This window comes from Pongo abelii, chromosome X (assembly GCF_028885655.2).
Source record: "Pongo abelii isolate AG06213 chromosome X, NHGRI_mPonAbe1-v2.0_pri, whole genome shotgun sequence".
Classification (NCBI taxonomy): domain Eukaryota; kingdom Metazoa; phylum Chordata; class Mammalia; order Primates; family Hominidae; genus Pongo; species Pongo abelii.
Genome location: NC_072008.2, coordinates 34,747,097 through 34,770,834, shown reverse-complemented (window position 1 = coordinate 34,770,834; position 23,738 = coordinate 34,747,097). Strand labels below are relative to the sequence as shown.

Genomic DNA, 23,738 nt, shown 5'->3' with positions numbered 1-23,738 from the left:
TTGTTGTTGCTGTTGTTGTTACTATTATTATTTTATACAAAAAAATCTGTTAGAAATGTGTACATTTATATCTCTTTTTCCTTCACTCTTAAGGATTATCCTTAGCAAGTACATGTTTTAGATGTCCCTTAACTGTAGGCTTAATTATGATAAAACTCTCAGTTTTTATGTACCTTAAAATTATTTTTTGGCCAGGCACGGTGGCTCACGCCTGTAATCCCAGCACTTTGGGAGGCCGAGGCAGGTGGATCACCTAAGGCCAGGAGTTCCAGACCAGCCTGGCCAACATGGTGAAACCCTGCCTCCACTAAAAATAGAAAAAAAAAATAATAACTGGGTGTCATGGGATATGCCTGTAATCCCAGCTACTCAGGAGGCTGAGGCAGGAGAATCGCTTGAAGCTGGGAGGTGGAGGTTGTGGTGAGCCGAGATCTTGCCACCGGCACTCTAGTCTGGGCGACAAGAGCTAGACTCTGTCTCAAAAAAAAAAAAAAAAAAGGTTTTGTTTTTTTTTTTCTCCTCCCTCTCCTTGTTGAAAAACAGACTTTCCAGACAAACATTATTAGTTTGACAATCATTTTTAAAAACTTGAAAATAATATTCCACTATTTTCTGGCTTCCATGATTATTGTTGAGTTTTATTGTTTGTTTTGATTTGTCTTGTTTAGTTTTTATGTTAGTTTACTTCTAATTTGTCTCCAGTAATTTATCTTTTTAAAGTGTTTTTTAAAGGTTTTCTTGGGGCTCTTCAACTTTAATCTTAATGCATCTAGGCATCGACTTCTATTTTTTCTTGACTATGCTATATGCTTTCCAACTACCCATGCATTCTTTATTTCCTTGCTGTTTTATTACTCTTGTAATATTCTCTTCAACTCCATAAATTTGTAGAATTAGCTCATTCAAAGCTCACCATATTCCACCAGATTTAACAGTACAGTGGCTTTTAATTAGTACGTGGCCTCCTTTAGCCTACTTTAGCTATTTATAAATGGTTTTATTTGTATGCTCGTGAAATCATTTTTCTTTGATGACTGGATGTGGTGGACAAAATTCTAAAGATGCATCCACCCTAAGATCCTTGCCCCCTGGTTATCTAATCACACACTAATCTAGGTATTGTTGTTAAGAGATCTTGCAGATATAATGAAAGTATCAAGTAAGTTAACTTTGAAATATGAAAATTATCCAGGTGGGCCAGACCTAATCAGGTGATCCCTCTAAATGCAGAGTTTTCTCCAGCTGGTTTCACAAAGGAAAGTCAGAGAGATGCATCATGTGAGAAGGAATTGACATGCCCATGCTGGTTTAAAGATGGAGACGAGGAGGCATGTGTGAAGAAATGTTAGCATTCTTAGGTTGTTCACCAATAGCCAAAAAGGAAATCTGGATTTCAATTCTACAGCTGTAGGGATTTGAATTCTGTTAACAAGTTGAACGAACTTATACAGATTTCTCCCCAGCGTCTCCAGATCACAGGCCAGCCTGGCTGATACCCTGATTTTATCCTTGTGAGACCTTGTGCCTGTACTTCTGACCTACAGAACTGTGATCTCATAAATGGGTGTTATCTTAAGCTGCTAAACTTTTAGTAATTTTTTACAAAACCATAGAAAATAAACACTCTGGGCCCTCCATACTCCTGGTTCTCCTCTGACCATTATGACAACTTCATTTTCTGGATTATCTTCTGGATTCTTTTCTGCTCACTAAATGCCTTAAATTCTAGGGTTTTCCATAGACCTTCGATTGATCACTAGTTTTATAATGTTGTCACCCCAAACAAGACTGTGCAATCTATGCCAACACCTGCCCTTTTTCTTTCATTCTTCCTTATTTTATGAGGTGATCATCTCATTGTGCTTTTTTATTTAAATTTAATTTGCAAATCCTGAGTATTATTTCACGATTTTTTAATTTAAGAAAAAGATAAGGATGAATATAAAGAAAACAACCATATGTAAACAATGTTTTAAATTTGTTAGTAAAATTTCACTCTAAAATTTAATTGAATCCATAAACTTTAACTATACTAGTCTACTCTGATTTATTACTTTTCTAATTGCGTTCTGTCGCTGTTGTGTATCTGATAACTTGTAGAATTTAAAATATTTTATTTGGACTGTTCATTTATTGTTTCAAGTAGATGAGTCTCCTCTCCCTGAATGTGAAGAATTCACAGATTTTTGAAGCCAGAGACTATATTCTGTCATGCTCCCTCAGGAAAGCATAAATCTGAGAACATTAAATATGTTTGATGCAAGTTTTCTGACTGACAGAGAAAATGATGACTAAAAAGGGAGTTTCTGAGTAAAAGGAGAGATAGGGATGTGTTTTCAAGAGTTGCTATTACCACGTTGTCTCAAATTTCTCTCCACCATCAACAATTTAAGTCAGCAACATCAGTGTCATGGTGCTACAACAGAGAAGAAGGAGGAACATACTCTATTTATTTTTCTTCCTTACCAAGAAATACACAAATCTATGCCTAGCATCTCCTATATATTTTTACTCTGGCTATCAGCATATATTTTTGGTCTTATTAAGACACAGGATTTTCAAAGCAGGCCCTTAATTTGTTTTGACAGAGACAGCACAGGGAACATTTGATAAATGCTAAAAAGTCAACACTTAAAGATGCCTTCCAGGTGTAAGGGCCCCTTGAGTTAATGCAAAAATTAACTCAAGATGGATTACAGGCTTAAATCTAAAACCAAAAACTAAAAACTCTGAAGATAACCTAGGAAATACCATTCTGGACATAAGGCCTGGCAAATACTTCATATCAAAGATTCCCAAAGCAACCATAACAAAAATCAAAATTGATAAATTGAACCTAATTAAACTAAAAGCGTCTACATAGCAAAATAAACTATAAACAGAGTAAACAGACAACCTACAGAATGGGAGAAAATATTTGCAAGCTATGCATCCAACAAATGTCTAATATCCAGAATCTATAAGGAACTTGAGCAAATTTACAAGCAAAAAACAAACCACCCCATTAAAATGTGGGCAAAAGACATGAACAGACACTTTTCAAAGGAAAACATTCATGTGCTCAACAAGCACATGAAAAAAATGCACAATATCATTAATCATTAGAGAAATGCAAATCATAACCACAATGACTTGCCATCTCACACCAGACAGAATGACCATTATTAAAAAGTCAAAAAATATCAGACGTTGGCAAGGCTGTGGAGAAAGGGGAATGCTTGTGTGCTGCTTGTGGGATTGCAAATTAGTTCAGCCACTGTGGAAAGTAGTTTCATGGGCAATTTCCCAGCAATTGCATTACTGGGCATATAACCAAAGGAGTACAAATTGTTCTACCATAAAGACACATGCACATGTATGTTCATCACAGCACTAATCACAATAGTGAATTCACAATTCACAAAGGCATGGAATTAACCTAAATGCCCATCAGTGGTCAACTGGATAAAGAAAATGTGGTACATATATACCATGGAATACTACAAGCCATAAAAAAGAATAAAATCATATCTTTTGCAGAAACATGGATGTAGCTGAAGGCCATTATCCTAAGCAAACTAACACAGGAACAGAAAAACAAATACTGCATATCCTTACTTGTAAATGGGAGCTAAACATTGAGGACATATAGACACAAAGAAGGAACAACAGATACCAGGGCCTACTAAAGAGTGTAGGGTGAAAAGGAGGGTGAGAATTGAAAAACTACCTATTGGGTACTATGTTTATTACCTCGGTGATGAAATAATTTGTACACCAAACCCTCAAGACACGCAATTTATCTATATAACAAACCTGCACATAGACCCCTGAAACTAAAATAAAAGGTAAAAAATAAGATGCTTGCCAGGCTGGCAGATCATGCCCGTTTAATTTACTCTAATGCCTATCCTAGCCTTGTGCACAGCTGAGATATAATAGACTCTTTCTCATGATAGATAAGATTACCCCAGGGCCATGGGCCAGAGAGACCTAAGGTCTCATCTGGCCATTGAGCTTCTCCTTTGTCCCAAATTTGAATTTATTCATGATTAGTTCCGCTTGCTATTATAACTAGAAGAAATAAAGAAGTCATATGGAAAGCAAAGGAAAACGATGTGATGGATGTAGAAACAGTAGGAAATGATGAATGATGCTACAGGCTCTCTGGGCAAGAGGTTTTAAAGAATGCATGTGAAAGAATCAATTTTCCTGTGCTCTGAATGTATTGTCAAGAAATAAACTACTTAAAATAAACCTTTTAAAAATGTTTTCATTTGTCTTTTCTACATATCTCAACATACCTTCTGCAAAAGCAAAATGCGACAGCTAGATTAAATATTAAAAAGTTCCCACACATAGAGTCTGTGATAAAATGTTATGTGTTATTAATGGCATTTCAGAGCATTTTAATACAAATGAAAATAAATGTCAATAACTACAGAAATATATTGGTTACTGATAGTTAAAATGATACCAATAATGCTAACTACTGTTTATTAGGCATTTCCATATGCTAAGCACACTGCTAAGCAGTTTATATAAATGAACTCATTCAATATTTTAAAAAGTATGGATAAGCAGGCAAATGACGAAATGGAGGAAAGACTTGTCAAAGATCATACAGCAAATACGTGGAAGAAATGGATGTTGTTTACTCAATTCTCTCTCACTCAAATTCTTTAAATCCTTGATATGCTGCCTCTAAAAAATTGTTACCATTTATTAGCAGAATTTAAACATGGGAAGACTTTTGTTGAAGATTCATATTTTGTTTGATACTATTTTTCCTAGTGGCATCCTAACAATTACTGTTCCAGAAATGGATATGTTCCTCTGAACCACATTATTATGAATTTACTTCTTATGTCTTATGTCAGATGATGTTAATGGATACATTTTAAGAGAATAATGTGTGGTATATTTAAGAAAGTAACATGTCTTCCTCAGGTTGGACTGTTAGTGAAGTTGGCATAAGGGACTTAATGTTTAAAAATTTCATTTTTCTAGAGAAAAAATATTTTCAAGCACAAACTGAATATGTGTATCAAATTCAACTTAGTTCCAATTTTTAAAATCTATTGATGTTGAAAGAAGCAAGGATAAGTTCATGTTTTTTTTCTTCTCTGTACTTCTGATTTTTCTTTTTTTACTTCATTTACTAATTTGAATGTCATCTTAACAGAGGCACTGGGTTTTTTTTTTTTGCAGCGTTTTAACTGATTTTTTTGTACATGATAGACATAATGACTCATTTAAATGGATAACGTTCTAACAGATTAAACAGACATGTTATACTTTTTTGATAGATATATTTTATATGTGGTAAAATGAGATATTTTTAAAGAATCTGAATATTTTATCTATATTTTTATACCTCTTATAGCTAGTGAATTTTGGATATATTAATGTGTAATTTTCAGAGAGAATAGAAGATTCATAGAAAGTTTTGAATAAAATACATAATAGATAATATTAAATGTTTTTGATAGCCATCTACAAAGAGATCTTGAAATAGATAATGCGAACCACCATGGATGATTTAAATTCCCTCTGTCGAATGGTTTTTCACAGAAGGTTTAATTTCAAGACAGGGGTCAAGTCCTACAGAGTTTGGACCTGAAACTAGAGAAAATGTTGCTGGAGAGGTGAGGAAGTCCAGCTAGACGAGAAAAGTCGGTTATTCTGAGAGAAAATGACAGGTAACTGATCATCCTGCAGAGCTGTAGTAAAGGTGACATAGCTGGCATATGAGGCACAAATAATGGGGACCTCCAGGAAGGAATATATTGAGATGTATTAAGCTGGCAGGCTACTACTTGTTAAGACATAAGAGTAAACAGGAATCCAGCCCTGTGCCATACGGTTTGAAGTTAAGAATCAGGTCTCTAGCAGCATAGATGGGAGCATGAGAAAATCAGACTTCCAATCCTGAAGTCATTGAAGTGCTTCGTTGTTTATCAAGATCAGGACTGATATTAGAGTCCAAATAAATAACTGAGTCATAAGGTAAGGACTTGATCCAAAAAGAAACTAAGTTCCTGAAACTGTGACATAAAGTAAAACTTCAAGAGTAGCCAGGTGAACTTGATTATTGATTGCAATCATGACTTCCTTCTCCAACAAGGCTTGGAGTATTTCTAAAACTGTGACAGGGCCTGCATATTGGCCTTAATGGCCACAGGCAGATGATTATGCTGGATATTCTAAATAAGTCTGCTGGGCATAATAAACTTGATAGATTGTGGTAAGTTTCCACTTTAAGAATGGTATTTAAGGCAACAAGAATATAATTCACTTTTGTTTTCATTGAGTTTGTTTTGAGCAATCATTTTTAGTACTAGCAACACATACGTGATAGAAGGAATATGTGGTTCAAAAAAGCTACAGCTTGACAAACCAAATTGGAAGAACTATAAAGAAGAAAGGTACAATAAGATCCTTAAGAACACACTAAAACACCCTTCAAAAATTGTACTCTGGCTTATAAAAGCTGTAGAGATTAAATCAGCCCAGTAGTGTGCTGTTTTAAGGAAAACATTTGTCAATTTTGTATTCAGGAACTTGACTGAGGAAAGGGAGGTTTTACTTTTATTTTCAGATTATTCAATTTCTAAGACATAAGAACTCTGTGGACCTTTGAGTCATTCTTTCCTAAACACAAGTAAAGGAAATGACATATCTTAAAAATGCACAATTAAGCAGTCCCCCACTTAAAGAAAATTAATGTAATAACAATACACACTTGCTAATAGAATAAGACTTTGAAAATAATATAGTAGTCAAAAAATTTAAAGATATTAAAAGATAACCTTACATTTCTATTCACATATTTGTATCTTAATCACACCCACATTGAAAGATTATGAACACCATCAGCAGATATGTCTTTGAACATGAAGCCCAGTGATAAACAGTTATAATTTCATAAATATTATCTCATTTTTCAAACTCCAACAATAATTTCAGTTCCCACTGTGAACTTTATATCCTAATTTATATTTTGTGTTAAATATATTACTCTGTTCCAACAAAAATGAAATAACCAGATATATTATTATCAAGTAAAAACAATGATACACATTTACACATTTTATAACTATAATGCAAAAATCAACTTATTTAGCTTGATAAGCACAGGTGGATTTTTTTAACTTAAAACAATACAGAATTTTATGTTCCTTTTAAAAGAAAAATAAATAAATCAGTAGTACTGGGAATTTTATACAATTGGCAAATGAATTGCTCACTCAGGTAGCACTGAGAATGTAGTTCTGGAATCTCCACAAACTCACTCGTCATGTTCCTTTCACCACTCAGAGCCACTGATCTGCTGCTGCTTGGCCATGACAAACCGTTGGTGGCTGCTGTTCTGTGGCTTGATGCACTTAGTTACCTAAGACAAACATATATATTTGTTTCCCAAAAAGTTCATGGCAATCATTAGAAGGAGTGAAGCCCAATCCCAGAACTCCTTGCTTTCTTTCAATAACCCGTTCATATATATTCTATGTTCCATTTATTCTTAATGCCCTCAGGCCCTAAATCAGTTAAATCGGGTATGTTTTCAACATGAGAATTTCAAATGGACTTTGCTCAAACCTAAAAGATATTCTTATATACAAATTTTACTATTTTGCAAATGTCTTAATATTTTAATATCTAATACCTTCACTTCATCTTTCACAGTCTTAAGATGCTTTCACAGAGAACAAGGGAAAACATCTGATTGAATGGTGCTGTTATAATAAGAAAGGGCTTCTAAGAAGAAAGAGACACTGACCACTGTGACATCACATTATAAAGTGATATGGAAATGTAGTTAATGTATTATGTATTATATAATTATTATGTAAGATCTTGGCACCTTTCAGGCATGGAATTCACAACACAGAGCAGATTGCCTGGATACAGAAAGAAGAGTGCACATTGATGCTAATAACACTTCGGATAACCTCCTAACTCAATTCCTAAACCTTATTAGCTCTTGCAATCTCCACTTTTCTCCTTCTACTCATGACCAAGTTCCCATTTCTCTGACAGCAGAGCACCACCACCCAAATTTCAAACAGTGAATCTTTCCACCTTTCCATGTTTCTCGCTCTTCGTGAACTTGTTCTTCACTTCCTTTGTTCTGTCTAGGCCTTAATCTTCATTACAGTCCTATACACGTCTACCTGCTGTCTTGTTTGAACCCCAAAATAGACAATTCCAATATCTCTTCCCTGGCCTCCTAGATTTGCTCACCCTCTTCACCTAGACTGTGAATTTCCTCTTCTTGGGTAAACACAGAATTTTGTTTTCTCCAACAGAAAACAAAAACCTTAGATTCATTTTTACAGAAAGCATTGGTAACTCTGTGAATGTATCCTGTTATAAATTCATCCTTACTAACTTCATTGGCTAACAATAACTCCTGGAAACTGCCATTTCAATTCTATGATGTTTAGAACCAGAAAAGCAAACTTCGGGAGAATGTAGCAAAAAAAAGATGTTTCTTCATACTCTCCTAGAATCTTCTGGAGGAGGGAAAGAAATTTAAAAGCTTTTCTCAAAATATGAGTTTCAGATTGGTAGCAACATGTTAATTACACTCTGTTACTAATCACAGAATGTTAGATTGAAGAATCTGTGTTCACTCATATGCTGTTTATTTTTTACTAAGTGTTATATTGACTGGTTAAAATATGCTTGATCTGCTAGCCATCTAAAATAATCCCTTGCTACTTACACATCGTCTTTCTATATATATTTTATATCTCTAATGAATGTCTTCAAAGGATCCCAGCAGCTTACTTCTGCTCAATCAAAGCCAGGGTTTACCTTTTAAGACCAGTGCAATTACTTTAATACAAAGCAGAAAACCACATGCATTCGCTCTATGTTCAAATTAACTGCCCTTTTTAGACACATCCCTCAAATCCTAGACTTTTAAGACTATTGATCATTTCAGTCTGTGTTGTTATCACTTAACTGATTGAACCTGTTGTAGGTGTATCTCACGGGACTGAGATTTCTGTTAAAACTGCCTTGTAGGTTCTCTCCCCTAGTAACTTCTCACAACAGATCATGTCACATTGTCATAATCATAGGGCTTAGATTTCCAATTTACTCATTACTATATAGAATAATGGGTAAGTGTCCAGGACCTCGGGTTAGATGGCACCTATTTAAATTCAAGCTCAAGGGGACAAATGTCAGCAAATAGGACTCTCAAGCAATTCTCAAGCACTTGTGCCCCCACAAAAGCATAAATTTGAACAATTATCCATGTACAAATATATCTTCACAAGTGACAGGTGATAGATTACAGCATCTTAGCATGTCAAAGAAATAAGAAAAGTCACACTGAAAAGGGTAGGAAGAACAGCTTCACGTTACCCTCATTACCTCTCTCCCAACTTGAGGTAGCACAGTATGGAAAGAGATACCCTCCATATGGGGGAAGGGGAAGGAAGTAAGCAATGGTCCCAGCTTTGGACCCCAACACTGGGATTTCTCCAGTAAAACCCAGTGCTAGGCAGAACCCCAGGGCCCCAGACTCTAGACAGGTGCCTGTGTCTGAGCCTCCAGCCACCTCAGCTCGAGGCCAGACCCTATAGTTCCAGGTTCCAGGCTCCAGGCATGCTAGATGGAGTCTGTCTCAGAGCCACCCCACTGCCAGCCTGAACCCAGTGGCCCCAGGGTCTGGACTATTCTCAGCTAAGTTTGCAGCCCAACCTCAAATACCAGGTGGACACTCAGAGACACAGATTCCAAGCCTTCCCAGTGCCAGGCTGGTCTCTCTGGCCCAACCCTCCAGACTGGCACCTGTGACACTATGTTCTAGCAACCCAGGGATTAGGCCTGATCCAGCAGAAACAGGATCCAGGCCAGTCCCAGTAGATCACAATTCTGGACTGACACGTATGTACCCAGGTCCCCGGCCATCCCCCACAGTCTCAGACCCCAGGCAAGCCTTCACAGACCTAGCCTCTAGGCTAGCACCTGCACAACAAGCCCACAGGCCAGCACCTGCACAACAAGCCCCCAGGCCAGCATCAGTGGACATAGGATCCAGACTAACACCCACAATCCTACTCTCCAGAGCAGTCCCTATAGAAACGGGCTCCATGCCAGCTTCAGCATCAGGTCAAACCGAGGCTCCAGAGGGCCCAGGTCTAGGCCTGTTCCAGAAGACCCAGGGTCCAGGACCACTCCAGGAAACCCTTTTGTCAGGTCAAACCCTGTGAACTGAGACTGCATGAACACCCCTGAAAACCCAGACTCCAGTCTAGCCCTCATGGACTCAAGATCCAGACCTACTTTTGCAGACTTAGGGTCTAGACACACCTCACTGCCAGGCCAGCCTTAGAGAACTGAAGTTAAGGGCCCACCCCCATGTCATGTCAACCCCTGTTGGCCTAGACTTCAGGCCAGCCTCCACACATACTGGATTTTGTCCCATATTAATGGACTCAGGTTTCAGGCCTATCTCTACCAATGCAATTAACAGGTCCACCCCAGTGGATTCAGGATTCAGAACTAATACTGCGCACTCAAGTGCCAGGCTTTCCCACCTGCTGACCAAGACACCAGAGGCCAGGCTGCACAATGACTCCAGGAGCAAGCCTACCTCCAGACATGCCAGGCAGCCTACCCAGAATCTCTGGATGGGCCGACTGGCAGAGGGCTCGCCCAGACAAAGCCAGTCTGTAAAGACTAGAATAAGTCTTTATGTTTTCAAAAGAGCAGGCATCAATGTAAGGAGAAAAGAAAAAGATATAGAAAGTTCATTTAAAGCTATAATAGCAGAACACTCTCCAAATTTGGAGAAATATATAAATATTCCAGCACAGAAAGATTAAAGGTTTCCAAACAGATTCAATCCAAACAAGATGACACAATGACATACTATAATCAAACTGTCAAAAATCAAGAACAAAAAGAGAATCCTGAAAGCAGCAAGAGAAAAGAAGGACGTAACATATAAGGACGTTTGAGGTTAGCAGCAGATTTCTCAACAGAAAGCTTATAGGCCAGGAGACAGTGGGATGATACATCAAAAGTGCTGAAGAAAAAGTAAAGTCGACGAAGAATACCATATCTGTCAAAGATGTCCTTCAGAATCAAAGGGAGATAAAGACTTTCTCAGACAAACAGAAATGAGAAAGTTCATCACAATCAGACCTGTCTTACAAGAAATGCTAAAGAGACTTCCTCACATGAAAAGAATCTGATGCAAATTAGTAACAAAAAAAAATATGAAAGTATAAAACTCACCGGAAAAAAAGTACATAGTCAAATTTAGAATACCATTATAATACTGTAATGGTGGTTTGTACATGGCCACCATTAATCTTTAGTAAGAAAGTTTAAAAATAAAACTATTAAAAATAAAAATAGCTACTATAATTTCTTAAGGGACACTGCATTAGTCAGGTTTCTCTAGAGGGACAGAACTAATAAGATATATGTATATATGAAGGGCAGTTTATTACGGTGAATCAACTCACGAGATCACAAAGTGAAGTCTCACAATAGGCCATCTATAAGTTGAGGAGCAAGGAAGCCAGTAGTGGCATAGTCCAAGTCCCAAAACCTCAGAATTAAGGAAGCTGACCGTGCAGCCTTCAGTCTGTGGCCAACGGCCTGAGAGTCCCTGGCAAAACACTGGTGTAAGTCAAAGAGTCCAAAGCCAAATAACTTGGTGTCTGATGTTTGAGGACATGAAGCATCCAGCACGGGGGAAAAATGAAGGCTGGAAGACTCAACAAATCAACTTCTTCCACTTTCTTCTACCTGCTTTTTCTAGCTGTGCTGGCAGCTGGTTGGATGGTATCCCTCCCAACATTGTGAGTGGGTCTTCCTGAGGCGGGCGTCTTCCTCTCCCAGTCCACTGACTCAAATGTTAATATCTGCAGGCAACACCCAGAATCACCTAGAAACAAAACTTTGTATCCTTCAATCCAGTCAATTTGACACTTAATATTAACCATCACAGATACAGAACATAAAAAGATATAAATTGTGAAGTAAGACATTTTTATTATTTTTTATTCTATTTTTTTTACATTTTTAATGTGTGGGAAAGTAAAAGTGTAAAGTTTTTGTATGTGATCAAAGTTCAGCTGTTATCAGCTTAAAATAGCCTCTTTTAGCAAGGAGCAACTCACTCTCACCAAAGGCCTCTGGAATCCTGGCAGAAGGATAGCTCGTGACCACCATGGACACTTGAGTTGGCAGGAAGCGCTGCTTAGAGAAGGGGCGGGGCAGAACTCCAGACAGGGTAGAGCTCAGAGGGTTTGGTGTGGGAGTGTCTATAGTGGAGCACAGGAAGGGACACCTATTTCCCTAGGCTCGACTTGCTGCTATAAGAGACTTTAGCCCTAGGGGAACTGTCAGACCTCAACTCTGTAGGGAGGTCTTGCCCATGAGATGAGGCTGGTCTGACCTGAGTACCCTTCAGTCTGCTTGCCTGTCCCGAGGCCCCAGCCTGGCCATGCCTGCTTGCAGTGCAACCTCAGGTGCACAGGGGAGGAGTACCTCCTGGGGGCCCCCATCATACCTCCTGCGCTGGTGGAATGCACCTCACTGGCAGAGAGCTTCAGCAGAGAGGTGCCTGAGGACACACACCAGCCTGCCAGCACTCTCCCTGCACTGCAGCCTTCTCTGTGACAATTTGTCTGCATGCACTTGCCCACAGCCACCCCAAATGACTTTGCCAGTGCATATGTGCACAAAAGGACCTGGCCTCCCCTCCCCTGCCAGCACTTGTGTGCATGTGCACTCTGCCGTGCCACTGCTGCAGGTGTGAGTGCACTCTGCTGCCTCCTCACCCCCACTGCACTGGCGTTGCCTTAGGAGCATTGGTGGGCATGGAGTACACTAGCCTCACTCGCCAATGTTCTGTCCCAACATTGCCACCAGTGCGAAACTAGGCATGGTGAACAGTGGACCTGCCCCCTTCCCCCACAGCAGCTCCCCCCACAGCACCCGTTTGAATGGCAACAGAGGGTGCACACAGCCCTGTGTCCACCAGCACCTCACCCACATGCTGACACCAACACTGGCACAAGTGGTTGCGTGGACACTAGCTGGGGCACCCTGCCCCACTGTGCCATGCTAACATCAACCACTACTGTGAAAGCCTGCACAGAGGCCAGTACCCTGGCACTTGCTAGCACACTGCAGCAGCCAATGGGAGTGCACTCCGCTGCACTGCCACCAGCACAAGCAAATGAGAACTGGTCTCACTGCCACTTCCCTGCTAAGTGCTTCGGGTGGCACCACCCATTGAAGTGTTGTGACCAGCAGCCTGGGAGCACCTTGGCCCCTCTATCACTCCAGGTTCCCAATGTTGAGGGGCCATAGAACAAAGCAAGGACTGAATAACATTCACCCAGAGTTAAAGCATGCAGTCCAGGATTCTTGAGCTGAGCCTTATCTCCTGACTAAAAGATTTCAGAAATAAAGTCAGTCGACTGAACCCACCTTATATCACTATCAAACCACCAAGGGAATCAAATAGAATAAAGAGGAAAAATAAACATCAAAGGAGGGCAACTTCAAAGATTGAAGGACCGTCAGCCCACAAAGATGAGAAAGAACCAGTACAAGAACTCTGACAACTCAAAAAGTCAGAGTGCCTTCTTTCCTCCTAATGACCATACTAGCTCTACAAGAAGGGTTGTGAACTAAGCTGAGATGGCTGAAATGACAGAAATAGAATTCAAAATATGGATAGGAATGAAGATTATTGAGATTCAGGAGAACACTGAAACACAATTCAAGGAAGTTAAGAATCACTGTAAAATGATACAAGACCCAACAGACAAAATAGCCTATAAAGAAAAGGATGTAACTGACCTGATAGAGATGAAAAACACACTACCAGAATTTTATAATGCAATCACAGATATTACCAGTAGAATAGACCAAGCTGAGTAAATAATCTCTGAGCTTGAAGACTGGCTTTCCGAAATAAGATAGCCAGATAAGAATAAAGAAAACAGAATAAAAAGCAATGAACAAAACCTCTGAGAAATGTGGGATTATGTAAAGAGACTGTATCTGTGACTCATCAGCATTCCTGAAAGAGATGGGGAGAATGGACGATATTTGAAAAAGACATTTAAGGAAATCATGCATCAGAATTTCCCAAACCTAGCTACAGAGACAAACATTCAAATTCAGACAATGCAGAAAACCCCTGCAAAATAATTCACAAGAAGATCATCCCCAAGACACATAATCATCAGATTCTTTAAAGACAAAATTAAAGAAAAAATGTTAAAGGCAGCTAGAGAGAAAGGACAGGCCACCTACCAAGGGAAGCCCATGAGACTATCAGTAGACATCTCAGCAGAAATCAGTAGACATCTCAGTACAAGCCAGAAGAGACTGGAGACTTATATTAAATTTTATTAAAGAAAAAAAATCCAATTCAGAATTTCATATCCAGCCAAACTAAGCTTCATAAGAGAAGAAGAATTAAGATCCTTTTCAAATAAGCAAATGTTGAAGGAATTCATGACCACCAAATCTACCTTACCAGAGTTTCTGAAAGAAGCACTAATTATGGAAAGGAAAAACCATTACCATCCAATATAGAAACACTTAAGTACACAGACCAGTGACACTATGAAGCAACCACACAAGAAGTCAGAATAGTAAACAGCTAACAACATGATTACATGATCAAATCCACACATTTCAATAGAAACCTTGAATGTAAATGGGCTAAATGCCCCATTTAAAAGGCACAGAGTGGCAAGGTGGATAAAGAAGCAAGACCAAAGGCTATGCTATCTTCAAGAGACCCATCTCACATGCAATGACACCCATAGACTCAAAATAAAGGGATGGAGAAAATCCAACAAAGAAAATGGAAAACAGAAAAAAAGTAGTAGTTGCAATCCTAATTTCAGACAAAACAGTCTTTAAACCAACAAAGATCAAAGACAACAAAGAAGGGCATTAAATAACGGTAAAAGGTTCAATTCAACAAGAAGACTTAACTATTCTATATATATATACACCCAACACAGGAGTACCCAGATTCATAAAGCAAATTCTAAGAGACCTTGAAAGAGACTTACACTCCCACACAACAATAGTGGGAAACTTCAACAGCCCACTGAGTGCATTATATAGATTATCAAGGTAGAAAATTAACCAATATATTTAGGACCTAAACTCAACACTGGACCAAATGGACCTGATGCATGTCTATGGAACTCTCCACTCCAAAACAATGAATATACATTCTTCTCATTGCTACATGGTACATATTCTAAAATCAACCACACTTTGGAGATAAAACTATCCTCAGCAAGTGAAAAAAACTGAATTCATACCAAACACTCTCTCAGACCACAACACAATAAAAATAGAAATCCAGACTGAGAAAATTGCTGAAAACCGTACAATTACATGGAAATTCAACAATCTACTCCTGAAAGACTTTTTGGTAAATAATAAAATTCAGCCAGAAAACAAGAAGTTGTTTGAAACTAATGAGAACAAAGATAAAACATAGCAGGATCTCTGGGACACAGCTAAGGCAGTGTTAAAAAGGAAATGTATAGCATTAAACACTCACATTAAAACATTAGAAAGATCTCAAATTAACAACCTAACAGCATAACTAAAATAACTAGAGAAACCAGAGCAAAGCAACCCCAAAGCTAGCAGAAGACAAGACATAACCAAAATCAGAGCTGAACTGAAGGAGATTGAAGACCAGGAAATCATTAAAAAGATCAACAAAGCCAGGAGCTAGATTTTTGAAAAAAAAAAAAAAATGATAGGTTGCTAGCTAGATTAATAAAGAAAAAAAGATGGAAGATCCAAATAAACATAATTAGAAATGATAAAAGGTTTGCCACTACTGACCCAATAGGAATACAAATCACCATCAGATACTACTTTGGACACCTCTATGAGCACAAACTAGAAAATCTAGAAATAATGAATGAATTCCAGAAAACATAAACCCTCCTAACACTAAACCAAGAAGAAATTGAATCCCCGAACAGACCAATAATGGGCAACAAGATTGAATCACTAATAAAATAGCCTATGGACCTAAAAAAGCCCAGAACCAGATGGATTCACAGCCAATTCAACGATGTAGATGTATGACGTAAATGTATGATGAAGAGCTGGTACAACTCCTACCAAAACTATTCGAAAAAATTGAGTGGGAGAGATTCCTCCTCAACTCATTATATGAGACCAGCATCATCCTAATACGAAAACCTGGCAGAGACACAACAAAAAAGAAAACTTCAGGCCAATATCCTTGATGAACATTGATGGAAAAATCCTCAACAAAATACTGGCAAACCAAATCCAGCAGCACATCAAAAGGCTAATCAACCATGATCAAGCAGGCTTTATCCCTGGGATGCAAGGTTGTTTCAACATATGCAAATCAATAAATGTGATTCATCACATAAGTAGAACTAAAGACAAAAACCACATGATTATCTTAATAGATGCAGAAAAGGCTTTCGATAAAATTCAACATTTCTTTATGTTAAAAACTCTTCACAAACTAGGCATTGAAGAAACAAACCTCAAAATAATAAGAGCCATCCATGACAAACCCACACCCAATATCATATTGAATGGTCAAAAGCTGGAAGCATTCTCCTTGAAAACTGGCACAAGACAAGGATGCCCTTTCTCATCATTCTTATTCAACATATTATTATGAGTTCTGTCCAGAGCAATCAGACAAGAGAAAGAAATAAAGCGCATCCAGATAGAATGAGAGGAAGTCAAACTATCCCGGTTTAGAGATGACATGATTCTATATCTAGAAAATCACATAGTCTCAGCCCAAAAGTTCCTTAAGCTGATAAACAACTTCAGCAAATTTCAGGATACAAAATCAATGTACTGAAATTACTAGCATTCTTATACACCAACAATAGCCAAGCTCAGAGCCAAATCAAGAATGAAATCCCATTCACAACTGCCATAAAAAAGAATAAAATACTTACAAATACAGCTAGCAATGGATGTTAAAGATCTCCACAATGAGTATTACAAAACACTGCTCAAAGATATCAGGGATGACAAAACCATGGAAAAGCTTTCAATGCTCATGGACAGGAAGAATAAATATTGTTAAAATTGCCATACTGTCTAAAGCAACTTACAGATTCTATTCTATTCCTTAAAATAAATTCATGAAACTACAAAAAACATTTTAAAATTTATATGGAACCTCAAAAGAGCTTGAATACCCAGGGCCATCCTAAGCAAAAGGAACAAAGCTGGAAGTATCATATACTTGACCTCAAATTATACCCCAGAGCTATAGTAACCAAAACAACATGGTACTGGCACAAAAACAGACACATAGAACAAAGGAACAGAATGGAGAGCCCGGAAATAATTCTGCAAACCTACATACATCTGATCTTTCACAAAGCAGACAAAACAAGCAATGAGGAAGTGACACACTGTTCAATAAATGGTGCTGAGATAACTGGCCAGCCATAAGCAGATGACTGAAACTGGACCCCTTACTTACACTATGTACAAATATCAACTCAAGATGGATTAAAGACTTAAAGGAAAACTCAAAACTATAAGAACCCTGGAAGACAACCTAGGCAATACCTTTCTGGACTTAGAAACTGGCAAAGATGTCATGATGAAGACGCCAATAGCAATTGCAACAAAGACGAATATTGCCAAATGGACCCTATTATACTAAAGAGCTTCTTCACAGCAAAAGAAACTCTCAATAAGCAGACAACCTACAGAAAGCAAGAAAATATTTGCAAACTATGCATCTGGCAAAAGTCCAATATCCAGCATCTGTAAGAAACTTAAACAAATTTACAGGAAAAAAATCAAACAACCCCATTACAAATGGACAAAGGACATGAACAGATACTTTTCAAAAGAAGACATAGGTGCAGCCAGCAAGCATATGGAGAAAAGCTCAATATCACAGATCATTAGATACATGCAAATAAAAACCACAATGATATACCACCTCACATCAATCAGAATAACTATTACTAAAAAGTCAAAAAATAACAGATTCTGGTGAGATTGTGGAGAAACGAGAACGCTTACACACTGTTGGTGAGAGCGTAAATTAGTTCAACCCTTGTGGAAAGCAGTGTGGCACTTCCTGAAAGATCTAAAAACAGAACTACCATTCAACCCAGCTATCCCATTACTGGGTATATACCCTCAGGAATATACATTGTTGTACCATAAAGACACATGCACGTGAATGTTCATTGCAGCACAATCTACAATGGCAAACACATAGATTCAACCTAAATTCCCATCAATGGATGACTGGATAAAGAAAATGTGATACATATATCTCATGGTATACCATGCAGCCATGAAAAAGAACAAGATCATGTCCTTTGCAGGAACATGGATGGAATTGGAGACCATTATCCTTAGCAAACTAATGCAGGAACAGAAAACCAAAACATTTTCTCAGTTATAAGTGGGAGCTAAAGGGTGAGAACATATGGACACAAAGAGAGGCACAAGAAACACCGGGGACTACTTGCAGTTGGAGGGTGGGAGGAGGAAAAGGATCAGAAAAAAATAACTATGGGGTACTAGTCTTAGTACTTGGGTGATGAAATAATTGGTACAACAAACCCCCATGCCACGAGTTTGCCTATATAACAGGCATGCACATGTCCCCCTGAACTTAAAAGGAAAGTGGTTTTTTTTTTAATGTGGCCTTTTTAAACTATAAGGTTTTTTTGTTTATTTTTATTTATTTTATTAATTTATGATTTTTTTTTTTAATCCTTGTGGTAACCACAAAGCAAAGACAGCAATAGAGGAAGAAAAGAATGAAGTGTCTACAAATCAATCAGAAAACAATTAATGAATGACAATAGTAATTAAGTTGAATGTAAATGGACATAGAGTGACATGAGGTAACATCCGTCATTATCAGGAATAAGTAGTTCCTTCATACATGATTTCCACATTATAAATTACTCGGATAATTGTCATTACGATGATGCTTTAGATTTGTTTGAAGTCCATTGTTTTGATATAAAGAGCAATTGGCCTATATTCTTCCTCAAACCTTGTAAAAATTATTTCATTATTGTTTGTGAAAGTTTGTTGAATGATTGTGTAGCATTACCTCTTTGATAAGGATGAAGTGGAAAAATATAAATGAAGACATTTCCTAGATTCACTCTTGATTTAATTGTTCATTAAAATAACCTCGTATTGGACGTGTGTTTTATTCTTTAAAAATTGGCAAACTGCTAATACATCTCACTTAACTGGGCCAAGTCCATGTCTCATTTAACTTTGACTCCCTAGCACCAACTCATTTATTAAGAACAAATGCTTGTAGAATTAAACAGCCAAAGAGCAGACACATGAAATTAAATTTGTGGTTAGTAAGATAGGCCAGACTGAAACACTGCTCTTGTGAAGAAGCATTTTTAATCACCTTGTTATTTTCAGGCATAAAATAATCATTTATAAAAATGATTACATATTTTCCATATTAAGAAAATAGTAGTTTTCTATTATGTTAATGGCTGCTTGGGAATAAAATAAGTACTTTACCAAATTCATTGGAATTATAAGAATATAAGTATACCTGTAAGTAGCTATGAGGATACATTTAAATTAAAGCGGCTGCAAGAGTTTATGATTTGGTGTCTCTTTATGCCCAATATTGTTTGGGAATAACACAGTTTCAATTTATAGAATTACAACATGCATTTTAGGGCTGGAGAGAAGCTTAACATGTCCTTTGCTGAACCTAGAGAGGAATGCACTGCCATAGGATGTCCATCCAAAATTGAACAGTGACATAGAAAATGCTGATAATTTCTACTGGAGGAAAGAGGTGGCATGTAAGATGCTGCATAGTACTTATTTACTTAATGTCCAGGGCTTTATTATTAAAATGCTGTGTGGCACATGTGCCTTATTTTTTTTCCCCATAGTTTAATGAATTTCAGGGAAATTCAGCATGCTTTGATGAAAGAAGGAGCAGCTATACATTTTCCAAAAAATAAAAATAAATAAATAAAATGCAGGCACTAACTGCTTTTGACCAAAGGATGTATTACTGGCCAAAATTCAGCAGTCTATTCTTGAAAATCAAAAGGAACAACTTTCTACTGATTAGATGAATATATAAGTAGAGGAAGATGAGAATATAAGCTACATGGGAGCCCTGAACCACTTCTCAACTTTAAGTATTGGATAAATATCAATGTCATCTTTCCCAGAAACCATTCATTTAAAAATGAAAATTAAAGGGTAACAGAAAAATTATATAATGTTAGGAGTAATCCATCAGGAAACAAAATAGTTGTGTGTGTCATCTACACACTCTCATGCTGAGGGCCTTGAATTCCACTTTTTGCTTTGAAATTTACTGTGCTGGAATTTTCACAGCAAAGGAAAGTTTTGCATAATAACTTCTCAGTGAAAGAGCCGTTAAGCTGCCAGGTATTTGCTTCTGAAATAACACCGCATGAGATTCTTTGATGTTGTTTCCTGAGTTACTTTCTTTGGAGCATTATTCTGTAAAATTTGGTAGAAAAAACATCTCATGATTAGGAAGTTGGGGAAATGCTGAATATTTCATCCGCTTTTTGTAAATTCACAATGTATATTTTTATACTGAAGATCAAAAATTACTAGAGTAAAAAATATAAACTGAAAACAAAACAAAAAATCTTGCTAAATCAATTAACACAAATATTTTCTAAATATGTATAAAATATGTAAATACTTATATGTTTATATATAAAATACATGATAAATTATATTGCATATTACAATAAAATTTTATAAATTATATATAATAAAATCTATAATAAAATATTATAGATTATATAATAAAATATATAAATATAAATACATGAAATATATAAATACAAACATATCTAAAATATTGCCATGAATCCGTTTTTTCACCAAACACCTATTGCTATTTTGTGCGACATGATGATACAGAACACAGTCTAATAAACTTGGTTTAAGACTGGGCACAATGGCTAATGCCTATAATGCTAGCATTTCGGGATGCCAAGGTGAAAGGATCTCTTGAGTCCAGGAGTTTGAGACCAGCTTGGGCAACTTGGGAAAACCACATCTCTACAAAAAATACACAAATTAGCCAAGTGTGGTGGCGTGGGCCAATAGTCCCAGCTACTCACGAGGCTGAGGTGGGGATGTAGTGAACCATGATGGTGCCACTGCACTCCAGCCTGGGTGGCAGGGTGAGACTCTGTCTCAAAAAAAAGAAAAAAATGTTGGTTTAAAACCCCATAAATTATGATGCAACCACACTTCCAAGTGAGATGGGGTGGTTGTGATAGCAGCATTCACTTCTATTTTCATGGAGACAATTGTTTTTATTTTATCCTTTTCATTTTTTCATACTTTTCCCTTTCAACAGACTATATTAGGAATAAAGAGAAAAATGTCATTTGCTACACCAGAGGAGCTATTCATTCCACTATAAATAATTATAATAGAATCTGATAAAGGTGCATTGATAATAAGACATATTAGCTAAGTTTCTCTTGGTAGCAAGCAACGAAAACCAAATAGAAATTAGATACATATGGGTTGGTTCCAAGTCTTTGCTATTGTGAATAGTGCCACAATAAACATATGTGTGCATGTGTCTTTATAGCAGCATGATTTATAGTCCTTTGGGTATATACCCAGTAATGGGATGGCTGTGTCAAATGGTATTTCTAGTTCTAGATCCCTGAGGAATCACCACACTGACTTCCACAATGGTTGAACTAGTTTACAGTCCCACCAACAGTGTAAAAGTGTTCCTATTTCTTCACATCCTCTCCAGCACCTGTTGTTTCCTGACTTTTTTAATGATTGCCATTCTAACTGGTGTGAGATGGTATCTCATTGTGGTTTTGATTTGCATTTAAATGTCCAACAATGATAGATTGGATTAAGAAAATGTGGCACATATACACCATGGAATACTATGCAGTCATAAAAAATGATGAGTTCATGTCCTTTGTAGGGACATGGATGAAATTGGAAATCATCATTCTCAGTAAACTATCGCAAGAACAAAAAACCAAACACCGCATATTCTCACTCATAGGTGGGAATTGAACAATGAGAACACATGGACACAGGAAGGGGAACATCACACTCTGGGGACTGTTGTGGGGTAGGGGGAGGGGGGAGGGATAGCATTAGGAGATATACCTAATGCTAAATAACGAGTTAATGGGTGCAGCACACCAGCATGGCACATGTATACATATGTAAATAACCTGCACATTGTGCACATGTACCCTAAAACTTAAAGTATAAGAATAATAAAATAAAATAAAAAAGAAATTAGATACATAAAACCTAAGCACAGAAATAAAAGCAGGCTCAGAAAAGACCTAGAAAGCAGCTATATCATTTTCAATAACACAATCACTGAACTGCTTTGAGCAAAGGCTATCTTAGGAATACAAAAATTCAGAATCTTGTCTTGAGATTCAAAATAAAGTCCGCTGCTGGTAGAATAAATGCATATATTTAAATAAATAAATATGAAATATATATAAACAAATTTTAAATCTATGCATATGTAAGTATACTCGAATATCGTTGTTCCTTCAACATTTATTTGTTCAACGTTGTTCCATTATAATGTTGATGAGGAAAAAAATCAATTTCCTGAGGGGTCACTGTGTGGAATTTGCGCATTTTCCCCATGTCTGTCTGGGTTTTCTCCGTGTACTCCCATTTCCTTCCACATTCTAAAGTTGTGCACATTAGGTGCGTTGGCCTGTTTACATTGTCCCAGTGTGAGTAAATGCGTGTGTGAGAGAGACCTGCGATGGGATGGCGTGCTGGCCAGGGCTGATTCTGGCCTTGCTCCCATAGTTTCCCAGGTATGTGCCAGCCACTCTCCACCCTGAACTGGAATACATGGATAAATACCTTACTTGTATCTATTAATCTTCTTGGTTTTTTTTGTTTGTTTGTTTTTTTGTTTTTTTTTGAGACGGAGTCTTGCTTTGTCGCCCAGGCTGGAGTGCAATGGCACAATCTCGGCTCACTGTAACCTCCCCCTGCTGGGTTCAAGCAATTCTGCTGCCTCAGCTTCCTGACTAGTTGGGACTACAGGCGCGTGCCACCATGCCTGGCTAATTTTTGTATTTTTAGTAGAGTCGGGGTTTCATCATGCTGGCCAGGCTGTTCTCGAACTCCTGACCTCACGATCCACCCACCTCGGCCTCCCGAAGTGCTGGGATTACAGGCATGAGCTACCGCGCCTGGCCCGTATCTATTAATCTTCTAAATGTATGTATAGCTCACATTTATTTCCATACTTAATACTAGAAATAATTTGGTCTTTCTTTACAAGTTTGGTGATGTTTTTGTGATGGGAAATATGCCGTAAAACTTAATTCTTGTTTATATCAATTAGCCTAGGGTAAAATGGGTTTCCTTACAAGTTCTTCTGCATAAAGTTGCAGTTTCCAAAAACTTATCAACAACATTAACTGAAAACTTACTATAATATATATGTATATATAACTACTTTATTGGAAGAAATAGTACAGATGCCCAGCACTGGTGACTATAGGGATTTACTACGAAGTCTATGGAGATGCCAGCCCATTCCCATTATGTCACTGTCACTCAGGGTGAGTTTGTCAGAGAGGTACTCTGTCATGCCATCTTCCAGGGCTCCCATCTTGCTACCCAGAATCAACAAATGGTAACATTTTCATATTTAAAAAACAAAAGTT

General features: G+C 37.5%; 1 long non-coding RNA gene across 1 annotated transcript in view; it reads right to left on the bottom strand.

Annotated features, from left to right (window-relative positions):
* Window positions 1–23,738, bottom strand: part of LOC129052906 (uncharacterized) — a 161,633-nt gene that overhangs the window by 32,652 nt on the left and 105,243 nt on the right. Inside the window, exon 2 of the long non-coding RNA XR_008518048.2 lies at window positions 7,275–7,375. This is a non-coding gene — a long non-coding RNA (uncharacterized LOC129052906). The remainder of the gene's footprint in view (window positions 1–7,274; window positions 7,376–23,738) is intronic.